The sequence below is a fragment of the Rattus norvegicus genome, chromosome 10, assembly GCF_021556685.1.
Source record: "Rattus norvegicus strain SHRSP/BbbUtx chromosome 10, alternate assembly SHRSP_T2T, whole genome shotgun sequence".
Taxonomy (NCBI): domain Eukaryota; kingdom Metazoa; phylum Chordata; class Mammalia; order Rodentia; family Muridae; genus Rattus; species Rattus norvegicus.
Window position 1 is genome coordinate 32,378,745 of NC_141543.1, and position 27,297 is coordinate 32,406,041.

Genomic DNA, 27,297 nt, shown 5'->3' on the forward strand with positions numbered 1-27,297 from the left:
ACAAAGTGGTTTGCTCGAAAAATATGCCTACAACTGACATTGTATAGGCTGAGCAGGTTATATTTAAGAAGGAAATATATTTATATTTCTCTCTTTCAGGAAATCATTTTGTGAAGAAAATACATGACTATCAGGAGTACTAAAATTTAATTCCAGCTTACTAAGTGAAGCTGGGTAAATATCTTCTCCCCTCTACTGTTCTTTATCTTTTCTCTCTAAAATATGACAAATTCAGTCAGATGATAGATTTAGTGAAAATACTACATAAATATTGATTATATTCTCAGTAGCTTTGTGTCATTTTGATATTTAAATCGGCACATTTGGAAAACATGTCAAATTACTAATGAAAGTTCTAAAAATATTTATTTTTAAATGTAGAAATAAATAAACCACTTGGCAGAGAAGAATTAGAAACCAGCTTTTTTTAAAATTAAGCATTCCATTCGTTTACATCTCAAATGATATAACAACTTTTTGATTTTTTTTTAGTTTAATATTGAAGAGTTCTCACAACTGGAAAAAGAAATACTAGTCATCCTTACCACCTAGAGCTGTGGTAAAGATAACAGATACGGATTACCATAGAGTGTTAGAATGGCACTGAGGTGAAGCAGTGTTAATGGATGAAACTGATTGTTTCTATCAAAGGTCTCCCTTTCCTAATATTTTCATTCACTCCTAAAGGTCTTCTGATTTCTAAAACCCGGTTGTGGACTAGATCCTGCTTGGATTTATACTTAGGATGAATCTCTTTGCATTTTTACATATTTTGACAGGGGACATGTCACAAAGTCAAAAAATTGTAGTCAAATTTCTTTGTGAAACAAGCCGAAGCCTGTTAAAGACTTGATTGGGACCTCCTCTCTCATGTTCTAATATATGCTTTAGTCCCAGATAAGATCCCGCTGTTGATGTAAACTTATGAGGCAAGTACTACATCCTAGAAGCTCCTTGTAAGGTTTAGGGAAGGCTTCATGATACAGGCCAACTGTGCAGGCTGAAGGGATAAGCAAGATGGCATCTTTCACTCCTCTGCTCCAATTAGACAACATCATCGTTTTCTTTGGCACACCAAAATGCCTTTACTGCATTTGACTTTAAGCAATTTTTTGAAGTAAAATAGTGCGGAGATTGAGAGAGAAATGTGTAGCCTCTAACATTTTCACATTACATTTGATTTTCAAGAGTGAAAGTTGTTTATGTTTTCAATTCGCACATCAAAGATTAAACTATACTGTCAAAGTGTTTGTTTCATGGGCGTTATGTGTCTGTCGTTTTCTAAAGAGCGTATCTGGAAAGGGGCTATTAGCATGCATTTTCTTTCGGAGAAGATTTGGAGAAGTTTTTAACAGAATATGCTCTAAGTGCAACCTCTCAAGAGAAGAGTCGTGTGAGTCATGAAGTGTAGGCATCTCGCCCACACCCAGTTTCCACCCTTGCAAGATTCGTGTAGAGGATCACCAGAGGCCATCTCTCCATTCCTTTGGAGTTGGTACCTGTCGATTGGTTTGTTTTTGTATAAATGACATTATGTTTTACCTTACTGTCAAGAACAAGGGCATAATGTTCTGTTCATTTACACGAAATTGTATCTGGCCTCCTCATTATATAGAAAATCTGCTATGTTTTCTTTGATGCTGTTAGAATTAAGATTTCAGGCAATTACAATGTCAGAGCTCAGGAGAAATGTAGAAAGGAATATGCCCTTCATTTTAACAGGTTAGAAAGTAGAGCCCTAAAGATCTGCTAACAGTCACTGATCAAACCACAGACTTTACATCTACAACTAGGCTTTTCATTTTATCCAAAGTGAGTTGCTTTTCTGAATATTGTCACGTAAATAATATCTGATTTATAAAATTGAACCAAGGTTCACACATTAAAATTTTAATAGACCTTATCTTGCCTTTCTTTCTTTGACTTTATTTCCTGAATTATCTCCAAAGTCAATGAATTCTTGATGTGGAATAAGTACTTAAATGATTTGTAAGAAAAAGGGTCAAGAATGGCTTTTAAATTTGAAAGAACCACATTAGCTTTTGCTGCAGTCCTGTCTCAGCACAGAGACAACCATTTGAGGATTGGGAGCTGTCCCTCCAGGAAGACTTTACGACCACCTTAATGCATTTGCAGTTTACTTAAAACTTGGTTCTTCAATAATGGACAAATTGAGGCTCCTGCCTTCCTTTTGTCAGTCTTTCACCCAGAAAAGGGAAAATCTTCCTCTTTTTCTAGCATTTGTGCATGCTGCTTCTGTAGCTCCTTTTACCAACCTACTTTTTAACATATAGAACATATACCTTTAACATGTGGAACATATATTTTTTAACACATAGAATACAGTTGTAAGAGGCAAACCATGTGATATTTGTGAAAATCTGTAGGCTTTGCTATGAAACACCAGATGAAGAAAAATAGCTGCTCTCAATGGTATTTTACATTGTCATATTTTCTTCTACTATGAAAGATGCGGGCAATGTTGTCCAATACTGGGATCTTGACCAAAGTAAAAATCCCTTTGTTCTCATGTTTGCCATCCATCAGCTTCTGTGGACATTTTTTTTAATCGACATCACTGACAATCTCACCAAGTTGACAAGATTCATCTTTTACAAAAGGAAAGGAAATTGAGGCGGGGCTAAAGAAGAGTATCTAATTAGCAAGTTCAAGGCCTAAGATTCTGTCTACGGATGTATGTGTGAATGTGTGTGTGCGTGTGAGTGAATGTGTGGGTGTGTGTATGTGCATATGTATGTGTGTGCCTGTGTGTGTGCATGTGTGTGTGTCTGTGCATGCGTGAGTGCGTGTGTCTGTGTGTGTGCATGTGTGTGAGTGTGCGTGTGTGTGTGTGCGTGTAAGTGTGCGCATGGGGGAAGGAGGTTCTACTGACACAAAATTTTTTATTCCACTGTGGTTATGATTAGCGAGGTACGCCCCAATTTGGAAATCATTTATTTAAACTAACATCATTATAAGATAAATTAAAAATATATACCAATTAAAAATGAGAGAGTTCATATTCTGATAGGGGCAATGTGATGACCAGTGCAATACAAGTAATAAAGCATCCATGGCCACAGAAACAGATTCTACCACAGAGACTTTAGTTCTTTCAATGTGTAAATAAGACAACTAGAGTCCTCCACATCTCAGCTTAGGTCCTGGAGAATTTGAAATGCAGAAACTGCTGTTTGAGCAGACAGCCTATAACTGGGAGAAGATCCAGAGGAGCCATTGCGGTTTGGCATCAGGAGATGTTGATTATGTACCTGCTGAGAACTAAGCTTGGGGCAAGGATCATTTCACAATTGCTCCTGTTTCCCTCCCTGGTGTGAGGAAGGAGGGAAGCCAGGGCAGCTTCTAGCATTGTTCCCAGAAGAGTTGTGGTATGTGATTATGTAAAACAAACCCAGACAAGCAAGCAGTGTCACCAAGATCTCCTCAAGGGAGAGACTGACAGGGTCTCTACTCACTGCCACTTAGAGTGAAAGAACTCTGCTTACTGAATATGGGTTGAATGACCCAGAGGAGAATCTGAGATGAAATCAATACACTCTCTTACTGCATCTCCGTCAAAGAACAGGCTTGCAGCAGCTAATAAGAGAAGATGCTTGCTTTGGTGTATTGCCAGGTTCTGTGATCTCTGGTCAAACTAATGGCATGCAGAAAACTGGACTAGTACAGTTCATACATCATTTTCCAACCACCCCAGTTCTCTCTCCCTCCCTCCCCACTCCCTGCTCACCTCTGTACCATGAAGCACAGGTTTCCCTTCTATTTCCTAGCCAGTATCACACAGGGCCTTTGCACAGCCTGTTTATATAAACAATGCCTGAGCACTAACCATGCCAGTTCATGGAAAATATGTGGAACTTGAAACTGCCACTTTGGTTCCTGCCCAATAGCTTTCACTTAACTATTTGGAAAGTCAGCTCCATAGCTCTGTTAAGCTCCTCCCACTGTGTGAAGTTCCCTACCTTAGGGCTGATCTGGTGGGGAAAGTACAGCATAAGGACAGATGTGTAATAATTGCTTTTCCCAGACTTTCCATTTTCTGGAGAATTCTTAGAGAGACAATGTTTTAAGCTACCTGGAAAAGTTCTTTCCTATGTGTTTGCTGGTACCATAGAATGAAGGAAACTAGAAACATACTCAGAACCTGTGTGAGCCCAATTTAACAAGATTTACTCTCATGCATACATTATTATATATAATTATTTACATAATTATTTATGTCTGTAGAGATATCAGTAATGGCTAACCTCCACAGTACTAACAACGCCCTCAATTTGACAATCCTGCAAAACGCTAAGCTTAGTTGTACCCCATTGTAATTTCCTCTTGTGATGTCTGTGGCAATGTTAACAACCGAGATTTAGTCTTTCTCTGTCCAATCGGTTTCCTAAGAAAATATCGGTTGTCTAAAGAAGAAGCGACTGAAGCTCATAGAATTAGTTTTTGCTAAAGATAACAGGGCCAATACCTGTTCAAAGACGGTCTAGCTTTATTTCTGGTATTCGTTATACCATGATACATCATCTAACTCAGGAATCATATTACATACATCTAAGTTTTAAAAATGTCCTTCCATGGCAACACTAACAAAACTTTAAAATGCCGTCTCATTGAACTTTAAGATAGCCTACTGACCCGGGATTCTGGTAGGAAACCACTCTCATCGCTTTCAGTGGCTACGAACCCCACAATCTGTAGTTTTCCAGAGTTATCAATTTACATTTTTGTTATTAGATTTTATTTAAATTGTTAAATTTAACAAAGCAGACTTTGACTCATCATACTCCCATTTCTCTCATTGGACTCTTTCTCTGGTCAAATAAATACATGAGATCAGAGTCCTTATTACTGCCAACTCCTGGGCTGAACATTAAAGGAGAAGTACAGAGTTTAATAATAATATCTTCAAATTGGCTTAGCTTTTCATTTCTTTCACTTTTCCTACCTTTGAATTTTATTTAAATGTTCTTCACTTTTTAAAGAAAAATAAAAACCATAAAAATAAACAACCTCTCAATTACTTCTTTGGCTTAAATTCCCTAATTTCCTTTTAGTAATTTACTCAAATTTTCCCCTAGTCACTAAAGGTGCGTAGCATTTGCGCATTTATTACACTTCCAGAGCTAGCGTGAGGATATAAAAGCCTAACTGTTGTCGTGTCTGTGCTGTTTGCTCCAGGGATGGTTATCTAATCAAATTTAACTCAATAAAGGGGGATAGTAGGCTCTGCTGAGATAATTTCTCACTAAGAGTTGATAATATGGTAAGAACCTATAAAACCTGGTCTCATCCACTGTAGGTGTTGTATTTAGTATAATTCTAAGAAGCCAAATTGTCATGCTTGGACTCTCCCAGGTGGCCAGACATGAAAAAGATGGAGAAAATATGTACTCATGGCTAGATGTTAGATTTGAAGGATGGGTGTGATTCATTTATTTAAAAGAGTGATTTGAGAGAACAGAGGAGAATAGGTTCTAGTGTCACAGTGTTAGCAAAAGTGTCACTACTCATCATTACCCCTAAATCCTGTTTCAGGCTAGACCCATTTTTGTCCATCCATAATTAATAATAGTTCTAGAATGTATGCAATCAGTTTCATAAGCTACTTATCACACTTTTAGAAGGTTCGAGTAGGTATTCGAAGCCCACATGTCTTGGGTGGCTACTCTCCTTTAATATTTAAGTTTCGCATAATTACATAGCAATATGCTCTTTTCTTATGCTCTTAGGTTTATTTTTAAGATCATTACTTTGTCATAAATAGAACACCAGAAGGAATTTTTTCTTTGTCCACATTTTTTTGTGAATGCAAACACTGATACTTTGATCTCAGTAGAAAGAGAGCAGCTGTATTGGCAACTGCACCTAAATATCAAAACAAAAATGAAAATTCTAGGCCACTGTACACTGCTACTACAAAATACATAAAAAGTCACCAGCGAGCCTGACGCTTACAATGACCAAATAGTTCTATATATGATTAACAACTGAGTGTTAATTGAAGTCTATAATGTTCCAGAAACCTGCCCATCCTGCCATCCTTTCCTTCCTTTCTTCCTTCCTTCGCATGCATTTAAAGCAGTTGTGTGACTTTGACTTGGCTCTCTCTGTACAGCTTGGAAATAGAATGTGGGGAGAATTGTAAAGAGCTTTGGATCAGAGAGGAAGCAACATGCATCCTCTGCAGGTGAGTGTTCTAACTTATGAGCAGAGACACATGGCACAAAACACTAAATGAAACAGAAGAGCCCAGCATGTGCTCACTCCATCAAAATTCAAAATTGACATATGAATTAGGTTAGCATTCAATGGGCTCCTACGCGCAGACATGCTGTGCGCCACCTTTGTGAAAAAAGACATGTAAGTGACCACACATGTTGTTCAAGCATTTGTATTGAGACATGATTGATATTTAATAGGCTATATAGGTTTTGGAAATGTGATCCATTTATCTTTACATTTTGACCTTAGCTGTTTTAATTATATTCCTTCTGATGATTAGGTAGCTTTAAATTTCATTATTCTAAGTGCTAATTATATTGAGTATCTTTTCATGTACTTGTTTGCCAGTCACATTTTTCTCTGTGATGTGAGGGATCAAACGCGGGCCTTGAGCATGCCTAGACTGTGCCCCTGACTAGTTCTCTTGTCCCCAGCTACCTGTATTTTTGAGGAAGTATGGTTGAATTTTTACCTTCTTCATTAATTGCATTTTGAAAGCCTTATGTACTGTGCAAAATAGCTCTCGCTGTATAACAAATTTTGCGTAGTTTCTTCCTGTGTGTAGATTGCCTTTTCTTTTTCTTGTTATATTTTAAAACAGAGGAGTTTTATTTTGAACAAAGTATGATTTATTTTAATGGATGCAATAAATAAGAGAAAGGAAATTAATCAGCATTCCTTACTTTTCTTAAAAATTATATTTACTATCAAGATGGCACAATTTAACCATTTTTAGAAATTCATCAAGATGTGTCTTTTCTTTGTTTTAAAGTATTTATTTTATTTTTGAAATTATAATAGAATTATATCACCCCATTTCTCTTTCTTCTTTCTAAACCCCATATATACACTTCCTTCTTCTCTTTCACATTCATAGCATAGTTTTCATTAATTGTTGATATATACATATGTATGCACACACACATACACACACACATACACACACACACACACACACACACACACACACACACACACAGCTCATCTAAAATACTAGTGGATCACAACAAGGTCCAGCATGGAACAATAGCCCAGAAGGATTAGCAGTGGCAGTCATACCATCATTTTTGGTACTAGAATCTTAACCAACTATCCAGAGCAATTGAAGGTTGGATCTTGGAGAGAAACCTACAAAACCATCAAAACCCCTCAGTGCACTCTATTTGTCCTTATATTCACAGATAATACTTGTTTAACCATGCATTTTTATCTCTTTTCTTTTCGTGTGTGTGTGTGTGTGTGTGTGTGTGTGTGTGTGTGTGTGTGTGTGATTGCCTATGGTAGGTCAATGTAGCACATATGTACAGGTGATCACAGAAGCCAGGGTGTCAAATCCTCTATATCTAGAGGTTTAGGTACTTGTAAACCATCCCACCAGTGCTGGGAAATACAGCTACCTACTACATAAGAGCCGCAATTCCTTTTAACTGAGCTGTCTCTCCAGCCCATCATTATTTCTTAAAAGATAATTTTATCACCAATTTTAAAATGATGAAATTTAATGTAGTTTCTATTTTCTTTCCCTTGATTTTAATTTGATGAGATTGAATCTTAATGTTTCTCTTAATTCATGAATTATTTGGTTATTTTCTCCTATTTTTCTTACTCCTGCTTATGTCTTCTGCCTTTGGGGAGGCTTCCAAATTGAGCTGTGTCCCATCAGTTGTATTTGACTGCCTACATTTGCTCAAGAGTTTAAGGTTGCTTTCTTAACTTCTCTCATGTTCTTTTTTTCCTGTGTTTCATTTTGAAATATTTCTGTTATAACTGCTTCATTTTGTAATTTTGTTTTTACAGTATCTAATCCTCAACTAATTATATCTAGTATTTAGCTCATGTACCTTAATCTGGAGAAGTTCAATTTGTGCTTTAAGGTTTAAGATAGAAGCAAGTGTTTTAGGGACCATCTTTGAAAATTGTAATAGGTGTGTCAATTCTGAATTAATTCCTAGGAATTTAAATTTTTCCGGATATAATATTTTTCTATTAAATGCTAATGTAGAACCTTCTGCACATTTTCCAGTTCTTTTTCTGCATATTTGCTTCCCTCCAAAATTCTGTTCTGTGCACTCTTCCTACATGGCACTTATGACTTCCTCGGCTCCCTCTTGTCAATTCAGTGACCTGCTTATGCTACAGAGTCTAACACATACTGCCAAGGGTCTGTATGAGGATGTGCACATACAGCCAGATACATTGCAGACTCAAAAAAAAGATTATGAACAAAGGCAGCGGAGTGGGCCACATACATATACTGGTGATTATAGCATGTCTTTACGAATTGAAATCTTTAATTTTGAAAGTTTTTCTTTTTAATTATTTCTTTTACTTTTTGAGTTTAGCACATATTATTATCACATTTCCCTACCTCCCTCCATAACTACCATGCATTCCTTTTGTGAAGGCATACATACCGTTAACATTATACAGACTGAGAAATTATACGAAGTTTATATATGTATATAGATAGAAAGATAGATAGATATAGATATAGATATTCACACACATATGTGTGTGCATACATATTTGAAAAAGAAACCATGAATTTAAAAGAGAACAATAAGTATTTATATTGGAGAATTTGGAGAAACGGAAGAGAGAAATTGTGTAATTATATTTAATTTAAAAATAAAATAGTAATAATAATGGGGTGGGGAGCAGTCCAGGGGCAGACCAGAAGGGGGATGAACCAGAGGCTTGAACATAAACTGATAGTGTCTCTTGGCCAAATTCCTCACTGTATAAAGGTCAGAACCACAGATAACCTGCCACCCAAGTTATACCTTAACTAGTTCTAATTTCCTTGCCTTAGAGATAGATAGATGATAGATAGATAGATAGATAGATAGATAGATAGATAGATAGATGATAGATAGATAGATAGATAGATTGATTGATAGATAGATAGATGATAGATAGATGGACGATAGATAGATAGATAGATAGATAGATAGATAGATAGATAGATAGATAGATGATAGATAGATGGACTATAGATAGATTGATAGATATAGACAGATAGATGGATGATAGATAGATAGATGGACGATAGATAGATAGATAGATAGATAGATAGATAGATGATAGATAGATAGATAGATAGACAGATAGACAGATAGACAGACAGATAATCCAGGAGAAGAAAGGAATTCCCATAGATCAAAACTTGCAAGGCAGAGGCAGGAAAAAGACAACTAGAAACCACACAGCATCCAACTTAGCATCAAACTCATACACAATGAGCAAACCAGCTCTGGACATTGTTGTGTAAGCAAATACTCTTCAATGTAACAGCTGCTAGTGACTTCTGAGATGGCAACCGAACCCCTCAGATAATGCTGCTGCAGTAGCTACGTCTGGGAGACACTAGTCATTGTAAGCGATTGAAGCAAGACTCCCAGCTGCCAGGAGGGTGGGCGGAGGCAGGCGACTTCCTTCAATGATTGCTGTAGTGATAACTGAGTACAATAGCTGGTAATCGGGATGATGGCGGTTCTGATACATTCCAATTATATCTCAGATATATACTTAGGTATTTTAAGGATTTGCAGTATTTTTAGGATAATGATTTTTTTTTCATTCAGGAAAGAAAAAGTGAAGATGCATAGTCTGGAAGCACGTTTGAACTCATGTGCTCTCCTCTAATACAAATATACAGATATGTGTGGTCAGCGCTTTGTAGATGCATCACGTAGACTTGTATAAAAACTGTGCAAAATCCAACTAGATACGGCTCATCTTTATTCCAGTGAATGATCATTTGCTCCAGGGAAATTCATCTTCAGGAGGTTATTAGTGGTATTTGAACATAGAGAGCCCTAGATAGATAATCAAGGTACTAAGCTGAGGTGAACTGTGATTGGGACCACTGTCAGGGGCCCCTTGCAGCATCCTGCACATGATTGGGACAGGTTTGAGGAATCTAGCCTTTACTCAATAGCTATGCTCTTTGAGTCGGTTACTCTTTCTTTCTTAGCATCGTAAATTCCATCTACGGAACTGTTGTATGGCAACTCAGTGAGTGAAGTAATTGCAGACAAATATAATTGATACTGTAAATCTAGCACTTAAATTGCAACAAAGGGAAATTTCTTTTGTAATTCTAAAAGACTTTCCCCCAAAGAACCAGTACTCATTCAGAGTTGTGTTGGTTTTGGGGCCAGAAAAATTCTGAGGGATTTTAAAAAGTGGAGCAACCACCTGCCTACCTGAGATGATTTGACTGTGCTCACCCACTAAGTCCCACAAATTCTTCACATACATAGAACTGCTGACTATTCCTCATGTCAGTGAAATTCCATAATCAACAAGCCTTTAGGATGAAAGAAAGATGGTACACCGAAATATCTGGTAGCCGGCCTTTAATTTTTTTATTCCTTCAGTTAACATGCGGGGAGAATTACGGGTGTGAGATTGCCTGCTGCCGGCAGTCTGTAGCTAGCTACTGGAAGCCTGGCCAGCATCTCTCAGAAAAGCCTGTGTAAACATTCACTGTTCCTTAGAGAATTCTTCATACCCTTCCATCCCTCTTCTACCTTTATCCCCCTGAACACAATTTCACAGAGTCTGCCATACTCACAAAAAATCCTGAAGAGCAAATCTTCTCTGACCTTGGTTGGCCATTGTGGAGGACTCTAGCTGATTTCAAATCTTTATTTTGTTTCCTAATGGCTGTGAAGAGGTTGGATGAGTTCTGAGTTTTCTTGAGTCAAATCTATGAAAGGTGGGCAGCATTAATATCTATTTTCAGAATTTTGTGGTAATCAAGAGCAACTCCTCGGGGAATATGCCATTCCAGTTTGCTGTATTTATTATTCACTCAAAATAAAATAAATTATTAATTATTACAACAATGGCTAACTAAGAAGCTTGAATATAAATAGCAATTATCCTGGGAGAAGTATATAAGTAGGTTTAAGAAGATAATTTGAAAATAGAATATAGACTAACATTAATGCAGTTTTTAATTTCCCTTGCACAGCAGTTAGAGGCTAGAGAATGCCATGATTGTTTTAAGGTAAAAATGGATGATGCCTTCAAACTATTTCAAATCTCTCTGGAGAGGCTAATTTCTCTTTGTCATCCATCCTGCGTTCCTTATTGTAAGTTTAAATTTGATTCCCCAAATAGGTAAAAGAATGTTTTTTAAGAGGTACAGACAATTCTTTCTCATACCACAAGAGACTTCAAAACTAGGTAAGGTGGCAGGTCCTTTATTATTTTTAGGTAAGAAGACAGGAATATTAGTGCTATCTAAACTGTATCTTCTCATAAGTTTCTCTTAATATAACACCTTTCCCTTTTCTCTCCACATTTAGTCTTCATTTTTTAACAGCAACAAATGCCAATGTGTAAGGAAAAGCCAGAACTCTGCCTTCTGAATGACCTTGATAACAAATTGGCTGTATTTATCATTGCTCTAAAGTCTTAACAACAAAGCCTGATACCAGGACCCCAAAAGTGAGAAGCAGCAATTTCTGATACTCTCAGCCTCCTCCCTCTGCATTTCCAATATGATTTATTGGTTTTTATGCTTTTTTTAGTGTTCTTGTTTTTTATTTTTATGCCACAGTTTCTCATTGAACCAAAGTATGAGTAGTTTTGGAATCTTAACCACAAAATCTGACTTCAGAAGATCAAACCAGCAGATTTTACAGGTAATGATGAGAGAGAGAGAGAGCGAGAACAATAGTGTGGCATTTTATCGGGGGAACACTTGAAATATGCTATAAGGACTTTTGTCATCATTATCCTACTGGAGTTTCTCTACAGCTTTCTGAGTAAGGAAGGCTATCAATATCAACACATCTGAAAGTTGAAGATCTAACATACAAAAGGATGAAAAGATTTGCTTCTGCTGGTCAGAGTTAGAGGAAGCCTGGGTCTTGCAGCAAGGATTAATGTCTTTTACACTAGTTTTTTTTTCTCTCTCTCAATACTACTGACCTTCCAATCAATAATTAATAAATACAAACACTACAGAGAAACAAACCAACTGTAATATCCTTCAGAAAATAATCAACAACCAGACGTTCCAGTCAGTGCAATTTCTATGCCTCATTCTTTCATGAAGCAGAGACTTAACAAAAGGAGTGTTTAAGTCATTCTAGACCTTGAAAGGGAGGGTAGAAAGCGATTTATTGGTTTGGAATCTGGGAATTGATTTTTATATGCTACCATGCCTGTGGGTTTATTTTTCGGAAGGCTGTATGCAAGGCAATGTACTTACACACTTCATTTCTAAAGGCATAGCAAACAGTGGCCTAAGACATGACTCATTACATAAAGATGTATGTCCTCCAAATCTGGCAGCTTGTAAGAATTTGACCTAAGAATCCTTGTGTCACAGTTTTGGTCAAGGTGACAAAGTTAGAGTCACCTGGAAAGAGAGAGCCTCACTTGAGGAACTGTGTCTATGAGATTGACCTCTAGGTGTGGTTAAGGATCTCTAGTTGACATAAAGGAGGTCAGCCCACTGTGATATGCCAACCCTGAACATGTAGGCATGAGGAATGTAGAAAGGCAGATGAGAAAGTCAGAGGAAAGTCGGAGGAAGCAAGCCAGTAAACACTATTTCTCTGTAGTCTCTGCCCTAGTTTTGGCCTCCAGGTTCCACCTTAAGTTCCTTCATTGGCTTTTAGATAGAAATGTAAGTCAAATACTTTACCTCCCAAGTTGGTTTTGGTTAAACATAGCAACAGAAAAACAAGGCTAGAAGTAGAGAATGGGCTTCTCAAAATTGTCCTTTAGCTGCTAGGAGTGTGCCCTGACAATGTCTTCCTTCCTATACATATGTCATGCACACAGTAACCATCATCATAAAAATAAACACAAATTTTGTATTATAAAAAATAAGGGTGTTAAGCGAAGAAATTCAAGATTGCTCCTGATTTGCACACTTTTGTTTGTATTACATGATCAGGACATTAAGTGTTATAATCATATGAAACAGAAAATAAAATCAGATATTAAATTGGATGTATTAGGCATGCAGAGCCACACAGAGTTAATAAAAAATAAGGTCAACCCTGATATGGTATTGCATACATTTAATCCAAGCAGAGATAGGAGTATCTATGTGAGTTCAAGCCCAACCTGGTCTACACAGAGAGTTCAAGCACAGGCAAGGACAGCCAATGAGAGACCCTTTCTTAAAAAATGGGGTGGGGAGAAAGAAAGAAAGGAAGAAAGAAAGAGAGGGGGGAGAGTCAAGCAAACTTGTTGAATTTTTGTTTCAATTCAAATCCTTCAATTCTTTTGACAATTTCTCAACCACTACTCCCAACATCACTGCATGGGGCAGGCATAAAAACAGCATCCCCATCAACAGCCTTTCTTTCTGCTGTCTTAATGAAAAGGTACCAGGGAAGCACAATTAGACCAATCCATCAATCACTAACACCTATACACTTTCAATAAATTATGAATCACTTCTCTTTTTTGGAGTCATTAAATATGCCAATTTTTAGTAATTCTCCTGCAAAAATATTTTAAGGAATAAAATGGTGAAAAAAGGTACAGTTCTAATCATATGGTTATCTGTTTCAAATATTTGAAATACTCTATGCATTTTAGTTACTATGGTTATGTCACTTGTCATTCTGACACGGTAATTATAATTCTTATCCATCTAATAAGCAAAGTAAGATCCAAGATATTTTTGTGATTTGCCCTACTATATACTAATATTGATAAGCCTAGCTGCAATGTCAGGCCCATTTATTTCATGTTAGCCCAGTAGTCTTTCTTTAAACTTCTTACTGAAAGTGATGCATTGCTAATTCCTTACCCCATGATTATACCCACAGTGTTTCTTTGAGTCACAGATAAAATATTTCTTATCATGGGAAGTATCTAAACTATCTTTATTTGTGATATGCTACAGATTAGGATATGCCAGGTTAAAATCAGCTACAGTACTCCAAATATTGCTGTCAACTTCATTATCATATTTAATAGTTTGTAACATTTTGCAATTGGCATGTTTACATTACTTTGCTTTATTCATACACACACACACACACAGAGACAGAGACAGAGACAGAGACAGGCAGAGGCAGAGGCAGACAGATTGAGCAAAACAACTCCTGTTCACATAAACTGTGTTTCTTTAACAAAATTACCAAGTTATCAGTCTACCTAACCAGCAAGACCCAATACAAACTCTGAACTTAAAAGCATGCACTGACAGTTACCAGCCATGTGATTTTGAAGATAATCTTGAGATCTACCTTCTAAAGTCATTTATCTTTACAGTAAAGACCCTTTTGTAAAGTGTCTAGCTTACCTACAACACCTATTAACACCTATACCTAGCATCAGCATTCCATTGTCTACACTATGCATCTGTGCACAGATTTGCATTGGCAGAAGTCCAAACGCTAGTGGCCCTCTGTACTCCATATTTGTTGTCAGCCAATGAAATGAAATTTCCGTTTCTTTCTCATTTACAGGGGCAGCTGTACCAAGTAGCGCTCGTTGCTTAGCTCCAATCACGCTTCCATGTTACCATGTAATAGCTTGCCAGAGCTCTTATTCCCAATTGGTTAACAAAACAGAATTTAAGAATAGGGGCCGAAGAGATAGCTCAGCAGCTATGAGCACTTGATGCTATTGCAGAGGCCTTGGGCTAGAAACTGAGAATAAAATGTAAAATGAAAATGTGTGCACCCACGTGTTTGTGTCCTTGCTGACTCATATCTGACTATAACTTTGCCTACGGGGATCTGATTCTTCTGGCCCCCAAGGACATGAACAGACATGGACATGTGGGCTGGGCACATGCACATACCGAGAGAGAGGGAGAGAGAGGGAGGGCAAGGGAGAGAGAGGGAGAGAGGGGGAGAGGGAGAGAGGGGGGAGGGAGGGAGGGACGGAGAGAGAGAAAGAGAGAGAGAGAGAGAGAGAGAGAGAGAGAGAGAGAGAGAGAGAGAGAGAGAGAGAAATAAAAATAGGAGGCAGGGGCTATGGCCACAGTTCAGTGCTTCTCTCTAACCTTGTAGAAAACTGGGGTTCAGTTCCCAGCATTCACACAGTAGCTCACAATCATTTCTAACTCCATATGAAGGAATCCAATGCTTTCTCCTGAACTTTTCATGCACCAGGCACACGCATGGTACACTTATATATGTTAATTACATGAAGAAAGGTACACATATATATAAAATAAAAATAAAATGATCCAAACATTTTAGTAATAAAACTAACTTCAAATAATATTTCATGGAGGAAATGAAGTTATATATATATACATATACATATATATGTTAAGATATATATAAATATAACATATATATGTTAAGATTCACTACAACAAAGTCTTTAATTTTGATGTAGACTACTCGACTACATTTTTATTGTACACAAGTTTTACTAGAAGCTTGAGGGTTTTTTCATACATAAATCATGCAAAAACAAGCCATCAAGATAACCTGGCCTTTTCATTATTTTTGACAATTATATATTAAATTGCACTCAATTATTCCATGTTACCGACTAGAAGATAATTCTAGTTCATTTTTCTTTCACATCACCACTGAATAATGTCTGTAAAATTAAATTTAACACAGTTTGATATATATGAGCTTGCTTTTGTTGTAATTAATAAAGCTCTATCAAGAGCTCAGCAAGGATTGCTTACCCATATTTATAACATATGACTATTCTCACCAACATACGATGATGTTCATGTTCACATTAAGTTTCCTTAACTTGTTCTGTATGAAGCCAGGTTTATATAATTAACAAGTCCTTGACCAAGTTAGGTGTCTTGACCCCGTATTAGCTTTTTGAATGAGAATACTCTGAAGCTGAGAGATATTTTTGTCATGTGCTCTATTTTCCCTCAGAGTAACTTATTATTTGGTTTTTCAAGGACAATTGATACTAAGATGTGACCTTAACATTGGAAGACAAACGGAAAATGAAAGTAAGAAATTATCAGCAAATATTTTGTTTTTAAAGTATAAAAATTTGAATATGATATGCTATTATAGTCTAGTCTAGTTCAAGCTTATCAATGCAGAGTGACTCTACTATAACAGCAGTCATGTAGCTTCAGACATAGAGAGAGAAAGAGAGAGAGAGAGAGAGAGAGAGAGAGAGAGAGGAAGAGGAGGAGGGGGAAGAGGAGGAGGGGGAAGGGGAGAGAGGGAAGGAAGGAAGGAGAGAGGGAGCTGGAGAGAGGATAAGAACTAGAGACTTACAAAGACAGATTTATAATGATATAGAGATATGGCAGAATAATAAGAAAACAAATTGCACGATAAATAAAGTAATAGAAACATCTTTCTGTGAACACAAGCTCAACAATTTTCTTTACCTTAAATAGAAACTGACTTGTTCAAGGTCACTAAACCATATGGTGTTATGATTAAAATGACAAGCCTTAAACAGGAATTATACAGTTTTGCCCCATACCAGCTGTCGCAATGCATTGTAGAAAACAAATAATAGGATATCGTTGCAGATGTTGTAGATCTTCTGAACACTACAAGAAGACTATGTTAATTGGCTATGTAAGACTGCTGATCAGTAATATGCCAGAGAACAGCAACAAAGCTTTGAGCTTCTTACATGAGAGCTGGGAAGTCAACACAATGCCTGTGGGCACAGATGGCTTTGCATAGAACTGTATGGTCCTATTTTTATCTAACCTCCCTCTCCTATGATAGCAAAAGGAAGTCAGCTGAAATTAAAATCAATTTGGTTGTTGATGGTGGATGCTTATGGTATATAATTCCAAGCATAAAAGTGAGAGGGACAGGATACCTAGAAAGAATATGCACTGGTATTTCCTTTGGACCCATTTCAATGCCATTTTTAAAGCATATCTTGGTTGTGTGCTTTTCATATTTATGTCCTAGAGTGTTGTCAGAGCTTCTCACAATTCAGCAGTGAACAAATGATATAATTGAAGAAAATGAAAGCATTTGGCCTTCATAGTCACATGAGCATGAGCAGATTAGAAATCCTGTAATAAAGTACTCATGGGTAAAGGTTTTATATTGTGCATTAGTTGAAAACTGAACACTAAGGATATGGTGCTTTCTAGTGTACCTTTGTGTCACTATGAAAGGCAGATATAACACAAAGGAATCATTCATTCATAGGAAATAAATGTATTCATTTGCAGTTAAAATACTGACCCTGTGCTTTCTGTCACATTTTCTTACTCACATTTTAATTTTCATAAATAATTTGATGTTTCATATTTATTTCAAAGCATCCCATGTAATAGGAGACATTCATTAGTTTTACATACTTACACTGATATGTCTTTAAGAATTCTACATTTGTTATGCCCCAACCATACTGGTTTTCACTTAGTGTCAAAACAAGAGAGTCATACTTATATTTATTTTAAATAGTAATCAGAAAGTGTTACATTGCATTTATTTAAGCAATATTTTAAGGAAAAATTTTATATTAATGTAGGAAATTCTATGATATCATCTGACATGAAGAATTATGATGCAGAGAGTTCTTTAGTTAATAAATAATGGTATTATATTAGCTATAAAATATTTGTAGAACTGAAACAATATCATTTGATCAAATATATGACAATATTTACTGACAATAAACACTGCACATGTTACTAGTGACCATAACGGGTTGTCATAAGACACATTTCATGTTACTAAAGCATGTCTCTGCAATCTTTGCCATTGCTTTTATGGAGATATGTTTTGTTAAAAATTAGCTAACATAAAATGGATAGAACTAGAAAATATGATCCTGACTTGGGTAACCCAGTTACAAAAGAACACACATTGTATGCACTTACTGATCAATATTAGCCCCCAAAATTGGAATACCTAAGAGAAAATTCACAGATCATATAAGCTCAAGAAGAAGGAAGACCAAAATGTGGATGCTTCATTTCTTCTTAGAAGGAAGAACAAAATATTCATGAGAGGAAATACAGGGACAAAGAGTGGAGCAGGGACTGAAGAAAAGGTTATTCAGAGACTGCCCTACGTAAGGATCCATCCCATATGCTGCCACCAAACCCAGTCACTATTGCTGATGCCAAGAGATGCTTGCTGGCAGAAGCCATATATGAGTGTCTCCTGAGAAGCTCTGCTAGAACCCAGCTGATATAGATGAGGATGCTTACAGCTAATCATTGGACTGAACAAGGGAATCCTAATGGAGGAGTAAGAGAAAAGACAGAAGGATCTGAAGGGTTTTGCAACCCCATAGGAAGAACAACAATATCAATCAACCAGACCCCACCAGAGCTCCCAGAGACTAAATCACCAACCAATGAGTACACTTGGAGAATGGCAGTGTCCAGCATCAATAGGAGGAAGAGTCCTTGGCCCTGTGAAGCCTCATTTCCCCAGTGTAGGGGAATGCCAGGGCACTGAAGTGGATAGGTGTGTAGAAGTGGGAGCATCCTCATAAAAGCAGGAAAAGGGGAGGGGTATTGGATGGAAAGGGAAAGGGGATAACATTTGAAATGTAAATACATAAAATATCAAAGAAAAATAAAATTATAAAAGAAAGAAGAAAAGGAAAATAATTAGCCAACATAAATCAAAACTACAGCAATATGTCTTGTGACTACATATTAAAATAATGTCTAAAATATTAGCAAATTCAAGCCCCAAACATGAAAAGGTTAGTATTACAGGACCAAGAAGTTATATAGGAGGAATGTGATGCTCATAATTGGTATGATATAAATCACCATAATAAAATTAAGTAATTTCATGGTAATATCAGTGGAGGGTGGAAAAAAGAACATTTGACATCAAACATTTTATTTTTGAGAAAAATGACTCAGAAAAATGAGAAAAAAGGGAAGTTTAACGTAATGAAAGATATTTAAAATACAAAACAAAATAGAATTAAACTTTATTGTGAAAGACTGAATGTCTTCTACCAAAGACTAGGACATAGGATGCCCACTCTAAACATTCTAGGTTTTTTTGTTTTTTGTTACAAAATGTCGTATTTAAGATTTGTTACAGGTCATTAAAACATTATTAACCCGTGTTTTAAAATTTTATTTATTTTATTTATCATTTAGTTACACCATTTATTTGTGTATATTGCATAGCTTAAGAAATGTTTTAGTTTAAGTATTGTGTGTGCTTTTCTTATAACTTTTATATCACTTGTAGAAATGTCAAATATTCGTACTAGAAATCTCTTAGTCCTTTGTGAAGACTCTATGAGCTGAATTTGTATAGATGCATCATTGGACAGTTTGCTTAGTGTCCCACTTCTTTTTATTTCATTGATTATTGCATTTATTTACATTTGAATGCTGCTCCCTTCCTGGTCTCCACTTCACAAACCCCTTATCTTCTTCCCTTTTACCTCTAAGAGAGTGCTCCCTCACCCACGGATTCCTGCCTCACCCCTCTAGCGTTCCCCTAGGATGGGGCAACAAGCCCCCATTCCATTGATTGCAGATAGGGCAATCCTCTGCTACATATATAATGGGAGCCATGATCCCCCATGTATACTCTTTGGTTGGTGATTTGGTCCCTGGGAGCTCTGAGGGGTGTGGTTGGTTGACATTGCTGTTATCTCTGTGGGGTTACTAGCCTTCAGTTCCTCAGTCCTTCCCCTAACACTGCTTTTGGGGTCCACGGGCTCAATCTGTCTTAGTCAGGTAATTGTGGAGCCTCTCAGAGGACAGCCATACTAGGTTCCTGTCTGCTGGCTATTCTTGGCGTCAGCAATAGTGTCAAAGTTTGGTGCCTGTGGATGGGATGGATCCCAAGGTAGGGCAGTCTCTGGATGGCCTTTCCTTCGAAGAATCAACAAAACTAGAAGCTGGTTCTTTGAAAAAAAAAATCAGCAAGATAGATAACCTTAGCCAAACTAACTAAAGAGCAAAGAGTATCCAAATTAACAAAATCAGAAATAAAAAGGGCGACATTAACTATAGAAACTGAGGAAATTCAAGAAAATCATCAGATCCTACAACAAAAGTCTGTACTCAACAAAACTGGAAACTGTTAGCCATTTTTAAATTCAGCAATCCAGCAATCAGTTTCTTTTTTAAACCAATCTGTCTCTTCATGTAATATGCTTAATGAGTCATGTGGGTAAAAAGTTATGTGTCTGGTAAATGACTCCATTTAATACATTGGAGCAGAATACTTAAGCCTATAAATTCTCATGCTACATTTATCCAATGGAAAATAGTGACTCCATCCTCAGCGACTTGTGAAAATAAAACTGTATTGTGCATAATCCCCAAAGGTTAGATGATATTAAGACTTTTTGTCCCTTCTGCTCATGCTTTGTCTTCCTGGGAGAACACACTGCTTTTTGCCAAGGAACACATGTCACCTTGAAACCAATCAATTGTTTTAGGAATTCCTAAGTAGCTTCGCTTCACCCCTGGGAACGCATTTCCATAAAGGTTCCATATAATATAAGAGCAAAATTGGAATTTAAAATTCATAGAATGTTTAAAGGAACAGAATAGCCCAGTATTACAGTTGATAGAGAAATGAGATATCATTTTTAGTTAGCAACTTAAAAAAATATGTCTGTTAGTATCATGGAGCACAAAATAGATGGAGGGGACTACCACTTCCCTTAAACTTATCACCTACATGTCAGTACATTTGTTTGCATCTAGTTTCTTTTCAAAATCATTGAAAACTCAGAGAATAAACATCCTAAGAAAACATCCACCTAAGAAGAAAGTATCTGCTACATTTACACATCTGCTAGGTATCCTTGGTAACAGCAGGAGCTGTGGTGTACTCAGGACAAGGGCTTTAGAGAGAGATCTACTTAAGAGAACTCCTTTTATAGATAAGGAATTTTCATTCCAGAGCTGGAAGAGCTTCTCCTAGAAGCCCCAGCCCAATGGCTAGTTACGTTATTTAATATTTTCCTCAAGTGAAATGAAATATAACTATTTAAATTGAATCTTAAAAATAAAATAAAAGTCTATAGTTATACAGTCATTCACGGATCTATTTTAAGATAGTATGTTACTATTTCTTTAGAAATTAAGTATTGGTTAAAATAGATTCATGACTCACATTATCTCAAAAATGCAAGGAGTACAGACTCATGCTACTGTAGATGAGTTCCCATTCAGTTTCCTTTTTTTATAGTAATTAATAAGAAAACCCTACTAACTTTTATATTTTCATTTTATTTCCTGCCTCTCCTCTTAATACGGTTCACTTCAATAACAATCCTTTGATCTCTACAGTCTCTTTTGCAATCTAAATTAATCTTAAGTTGAAAAGTTTGATTGGTATTCAGAGAATTATTTACTATAAATCAATGTATATATCAAAGAGTTGCCCTTGAGTTTGATGTCAGGTGGTGAAGTAGAAATAAGTGACAAGAAGGTGAACATGTGTGCCAGCTCATGCAGAACAGTACTGTATGGTGGGGGTGATGTACAAGGAAAATTAAGAAACAAATATATCTATTTATTACGTAGCCAGGCAAAACAATTTTACTAGGGAAAAGTTTATTTTGGCTCAGAATTAGAAGGTTTAATACATTATTTGGGGGAATTTCTGGTTGCGGGAGCTTTAGGCAGCTGATCATCCACTGTCAGAAAGCATAGAGTAATAAAAACTGATGCTCAGCTCAATTATTATTATATATAATATAATATATATAATATATATTGCCCTTCCCACTTCAGATAACTCTGAGTCCGAGCTCCAAAAGTGGGTGAAGAAAACAAAGAAAACAAAGGAAGTAAATAATCACTAATCTGCATTTTTTGACAAAATCTGTATGAAGGTGTTTTATGACCTGTTAGTGTTTCAAATGCATTGTGAACAAAAATGTGGAAAGTTCAGTGAACATTATGACGGCATTTCTTTTGTAATAATTTAAGTTTCTCTACAAGAATGACTCGTTTATTTTCTTCATCTCAAAGTGAGAATATGGGAGACCAAATCTCTCTCTCTCTCTCTCTCTCTCTCTCTCTCTCTCTCTCTCTCTCTCTCTCTCTCTCACACACACACACACACACACACACACACACACACACACACAAATTATGGAGAGAATCTGATGATCAAATTCTATGAGTATTAATAATACGAGCAGAAAGAATGGATCCCTTGTTTAAACACTGTAAAGTGGAAAATTGAATTCTTCAATACTTATTTTAATTGAAACAAATATAGTTTTATCAAAGTAAATTGACACATTGTGTGGCCTGAAGGATTATGGGCTGAGAATAAAAGTCCCTATGTAAAGTTAGACACTAATTATGTTCTCACAGGGTAATGGGATTCAAAGTAGGAAGTCGATGGGATTTCAGTAATAGTTACAGGGGTCATAGTAACTGTAATGAAATTTCTTTCCTTCTGCAAAGGGCTTCCCACAAGTCAGAACACTTGAAACAGTTTTCACTTGATTTTATTGTTTCATGTGGGTGCTGGGGATACAAAATCATATCCCTGAGATTATGTGGCAAGCATTCTTATCCACTGAATTATCTCCTCAATTTTTTTAAGTTAAATAGAACACCCAACTTTAATACTAGATCAATCCTATGATGGTGGTGATGTGGAGCTCAGATATACTGAATGATTTCTGAGAGGAGCATATGAATACCAAAAGCAGAAGCTGTTTTGAAAACTTGAGGGACCAAGATCTAAGGGTGCATGCACACAGTCAAAGAACATCCCATAGTTTTAGATCAATACCAGTAAAAACATTAAGGGGAAGCAGGTACTTGTTTAAGATTTGGATCATAAGACCTAGGAGAAGATAGTCAGTGTTGTGAGAGTTTGATGCTCAGGCCCTATGAAACGGGGAGAGTCAACTCCTCTGGGTTTGAGTTGATCGCCACGTGCAAACTGCAGTTCATGCACACACACACACACACACACACACACACACACACACACACAATTAATAAATGGCATGTGCTTTTAGAAATATTGTAGGTGAGTTTTAAAAACCTCTGTTATAGAGAAAGAAAACTGAAATTGAATGTGAGTATGGGATAGGCAAGATCATTTCAGGTAAATTTTGTGACAAGCTGAGAAAATACAGAAGATAATGCTGAAGGTGACATGACTCTGGAACCTCAAGGGGTAGAGGGAGTAGAGTAAGTCTGAGTGAACTTACTTCATTCTTGACATGTGCTGGGCTTTGTATACCAGGGGCTCACAGCACCAGCAGGGGAGAAAAATAGTGTAATAAGTAAGATTGACCTAGTTCCTGGGAGCAGGGCCCATTAAATTTATACTCTGTACATGCACTTGATACTCAGGAAGAATTAAACCCCTCAGTGCCACTGACAATGCTATCAGCATAGTTGGTAATTTGACTTAGTATTGTGATATGGGGAACTGATATAAGCCATATCCACGGAGTGAATTCTGGAGCATGTTACAGTGTTCAAGACGTTCAGCGGCTTTTTGTTTAATTTGCAAGGCACACCACTTAGCAGAGAGAGACTGACAGCAGGGACATGCCTTAATAAGTTGCCGACATGGTCCAGATAAGAACAGACACATTTGTGAACTAGGACAGTGGCAGTGGCAACAGAAAGGAGGACAGTTACACAAGAGATTTCAGAGGCATAAGTGCCTTCATGAATCATTAGGTGTGGGAGGTAGAGACATGACTCTGAGTGATCATGCCTGCCTCACGGGGGCCACGGTGGTGATGCCACCAGATAATGAACCATCAGGAAGAGAGGAAGTTTGGAAGGAGGATTCTTAGGTCAGGAATCGTGATAATGTAGTAGCTGAATTGAAAGGACTCACTAAGCACTACACTCATCTGCCACCCAGAAAATATTTTTCTCCAGGGATCGCACAAAGATAATGAGAGTAAATAAGTTGAGTCAAGAACTATGAAGTTGTGACTTAACTGGTGAGGAATACTTTCCTGTATATATATATATATATATATATATATATATATATATATATATATATATATACATATATATATATATATATGGTATAAGCTTTGGTACTAATTGTACATTTTGCCTTTTCTTCCTCTCTTTCAACACACTCAGTTCGTGGAGCAAAAATATACATACATACGTACATACATACACACATACATACATATATACATACACACATACATACATATGTATGTACATGCATATAATATTTATGTTTCTTATACTTTACAATAACTTCTATTCCTAGTAGCTGATTCTGACTTACTTACTACTTTTGCAAATTTATAAAAAGCATCAATTTAGCTAAAAATACAGTAATCCAATTTTTAAAAAATAACAATGAGCACAATGAGCATACAGCTTCAAATTCAGCCATGACGAGCCAAGGACTTTCATCAGTCTTTCCTCACAGTTTTTCAACCTTCTATAAGCAAACATCATTAAAGTAGCACACAAAATGCTCCTCTAAAACCAGGGTGCCATCAGTTCTGAGAATGTTCCGGGCCTTTTTGATGTTAACTTGATATCAACCAGGAACATATTGGCTTTGATATGTCACCTTTCTCTTAATCATTCAATTACTCTCTTCCTCCTCTAACCAAAATTACAGATAACGCCTGGTCTTACTGCTGCCTTTGACCGTGCTATCCAATCATTCAGTTTGTAATGTTTTGCTTTCCATGCTCTTCTACGCCTGTCCTTCACTCTCTTAGGTCTCACGGCACGTTCTGTCAGGTCTTTCTACACTAGATTTTCTAGAATCAAATTGTTGGAAGAATCAGGCTGTGCTATCAGTGTCGATGCTAATTTTCAATACTTTCTTTTCAATGAGGCCATTGAAATAGAAGTGCACAAAAAAGGAAGAACAACGAGTAGAAAGAAATGGTAAGTGTTAAATCTAGCCACCCACGATGAAATGAAGTCGTTGTATTAACCCTAGCATTTTCCTGTCCTACTGCTTCACTGTGGTTTCCTTCAAGAGATTAATGTTTCTACGGGACCTCGGTAGCTTGTACCGTGTGTGAAGTGATTAGATAATTCCATTCTGCACATGTATCTTAATAAGTGCCCTCAGGCAGTATCCAAGTGACATCGAGGGTGGGGGACTATACCAGGAATCTAGGCTGCAGCATCGGCTTCAGTCTACTGCCGTTTGTGCTGAACCTCTTCCTGGAATGAAATGTCTAAACAAAAGCGTGCTAGTCATGAGTTTCTGATGCTGTTTTAGGGTACGGGTACAGATACAGAAATGTGGATATACAGCAGAACTTAATCCCAGTTTCCCTTTCGGGAAGGGACAACAACTGGAGATTATTTTTATATTAGTTTTATAGGTGGGAGGTTTTAGTTAAAAGGTAGTCTTGAGTTGAGATTTTGTTTTTCCTGCCTGAAACAAATGAAAAAATAAAATTGGTCGAGTACACGATGATCAGTATCCCTGTGAATCAAGGAACAGAAGGTCACCTTTTTAAGCACTGCTTTGACCTTTGAACTTGCTCTTCTGAAACAAAGGAGTCTTCAGAAGAAGCATGAGGGTGGTGAGAGCGGTGGGAGGATCAGATCCTTCTGTAGTTTGGACAGTGATGTTTTGAAGGCCAATTTGTAAATTTCAGTTTTGTTTAGTTCCTGGTTCTATTCATCTTTGAGCAACAGAGAAAGTACCTTCCATATTACTCAATACAAAAATTGGGCCCTATAAATGTATAAAAATGAACCATTGGAAATCTGATAGAAACTCAGGTGCATAGTTAAGGCTTAGTGTTAATAAGTAAAGTGGGAATATAATGTTTATGTCGGAGATGGAGACATATTTCACTTGATAGAATAACATTGAGTAGTTGGAACACTGCACAGAGCTTGCATTCACCTTTTCAGAGTTAAAATTTTCTACACACACACACACACACACACACACACACACACACACACACTATATATATATATACATATATGTATATGTATACATATATACATATGTACATATGTATATATATATGGTTTTTGCTACTTGGTGGTTTCTTCTTTTTCCCATCATTGATACCCTGACTTGACCATCTATCACTAAATTGGAAAGAAAGGAGAGAGGGAAGAGAGAGATCTTTTGATCTAAATTCCTTCTTCTTGTTTCTTTGGCCACTGCTAACAAGCTGCAATCAACCCCATTCAATGATTAATAACCATCATCAACTCCTCTCAGGGCCCTAGCATTTCTATCTGAAAAGTTTCTAGAATTCCAAATGTCACACAATTGCAGAAACCGTTTGCAGCTGGCAAAATCATGCCTCTGGTAGAGCACATGGCAAATCACAGTCAGATGCTGAGGACAGTCCAAAGAAGTTCTTCATGCCTACACCTGGGATCAAAATAATAATATATTCTTAAGATATTTCTGTATTTTTTAAAGTAACAAAAATTCCAGAATTGTCACTACACATATGAAACGTTCCTCATCTCAAAATATGTCTAGTTTGCTCCCATGGAGGATTTTTTAATCTATAAAGCATACGATCTACATTAGTTACTTTTATCTTACTGTTCTAAGACACAATGACCAAGGCATCTCACAGAAGAGTTTACTGGAGGCTTACAGTTTTAGTGGATAGTCAATGACCGACATGATTAGGAGCTAGAAGGCAGGCAGAGTGCTGGAACAGTAACTGAGAGCTTGACTATTGAAACGCAACTTGAAATGCAATTGAGCTGTGAATGCTGTAGGCTTTTGAAATCTGAATACCCACCCACAATGATTCACGTTGAACTAGTCAGGGTTTCCATTGTTCTGATGAAACACCATGAGGAAAACCAAGTTAAGGAGAAAAAGATTCATTTGACTTTCATATCCTGAATCACAGATCACTAAGGAAAGCCACGGCAAGAAATCAAGCCAGGCTGGATATTGGAGGTAGGAGTGGACAGGCCACAAAGAGTGTTGCTTGTCTCCCCTGCCACCACCATCATGACTTGCTCAGTTTGTCTTTGTACAGCACCAAGGATCACCATCCTAGGGATGGTACCAGTCACACTGAACTGGATCTGCCCGCATCTATTATTATTACAAAAATGCCCTACAGTCTTGCTTACAGCCCAATTGTATTCAAGCATTTCCTCAGTTAACACCTCCACCTTTCTGATGGCTTTATCATGTGTCAAATTGACATAAAGCTTTCCAG

The 27,297-nt window shown here is 36.9% G+C and overlaps 1 protein-coding gene and 1 long non-coding RNA gene across 4 annotated transcripts in view; one reads left to right on the forward strand and one right to left on the reverse strand.

Moving 5' to 3' along the window:
* The window catches only part of LOC102548672 (uncharacterized), a 104,167-nt gene that overhangs the window by 73,607 nt on the left and 3,263 nt on the right, over positions 1-27,297 (forward strand). Inside the window, exons 3-4 of one of the 2 annotated variants that reach the window (XR_015631184.1) lie at positions 6,134-6,205; positions 24,960-25,012. This is a non-coding gene — a long non-coding RNA (uncharacterized LOC102548672). The remainder of the gene's footprint in view (positions 1-6,133; positions 6,206-24,959; positions 25,013-27,297) is intronic. The other variant, XR_015631185.1, reaches the window with a different exon arrangement.
* Gabrg2 (gamma-aminobutyric acid type A receptor subunit gamma 2) overlaps positions 1-27,297 on the reverse strand; it is an 88,669-nt gene that overhangs the window by 23,133 nt on the left and 38,239 nt on the right.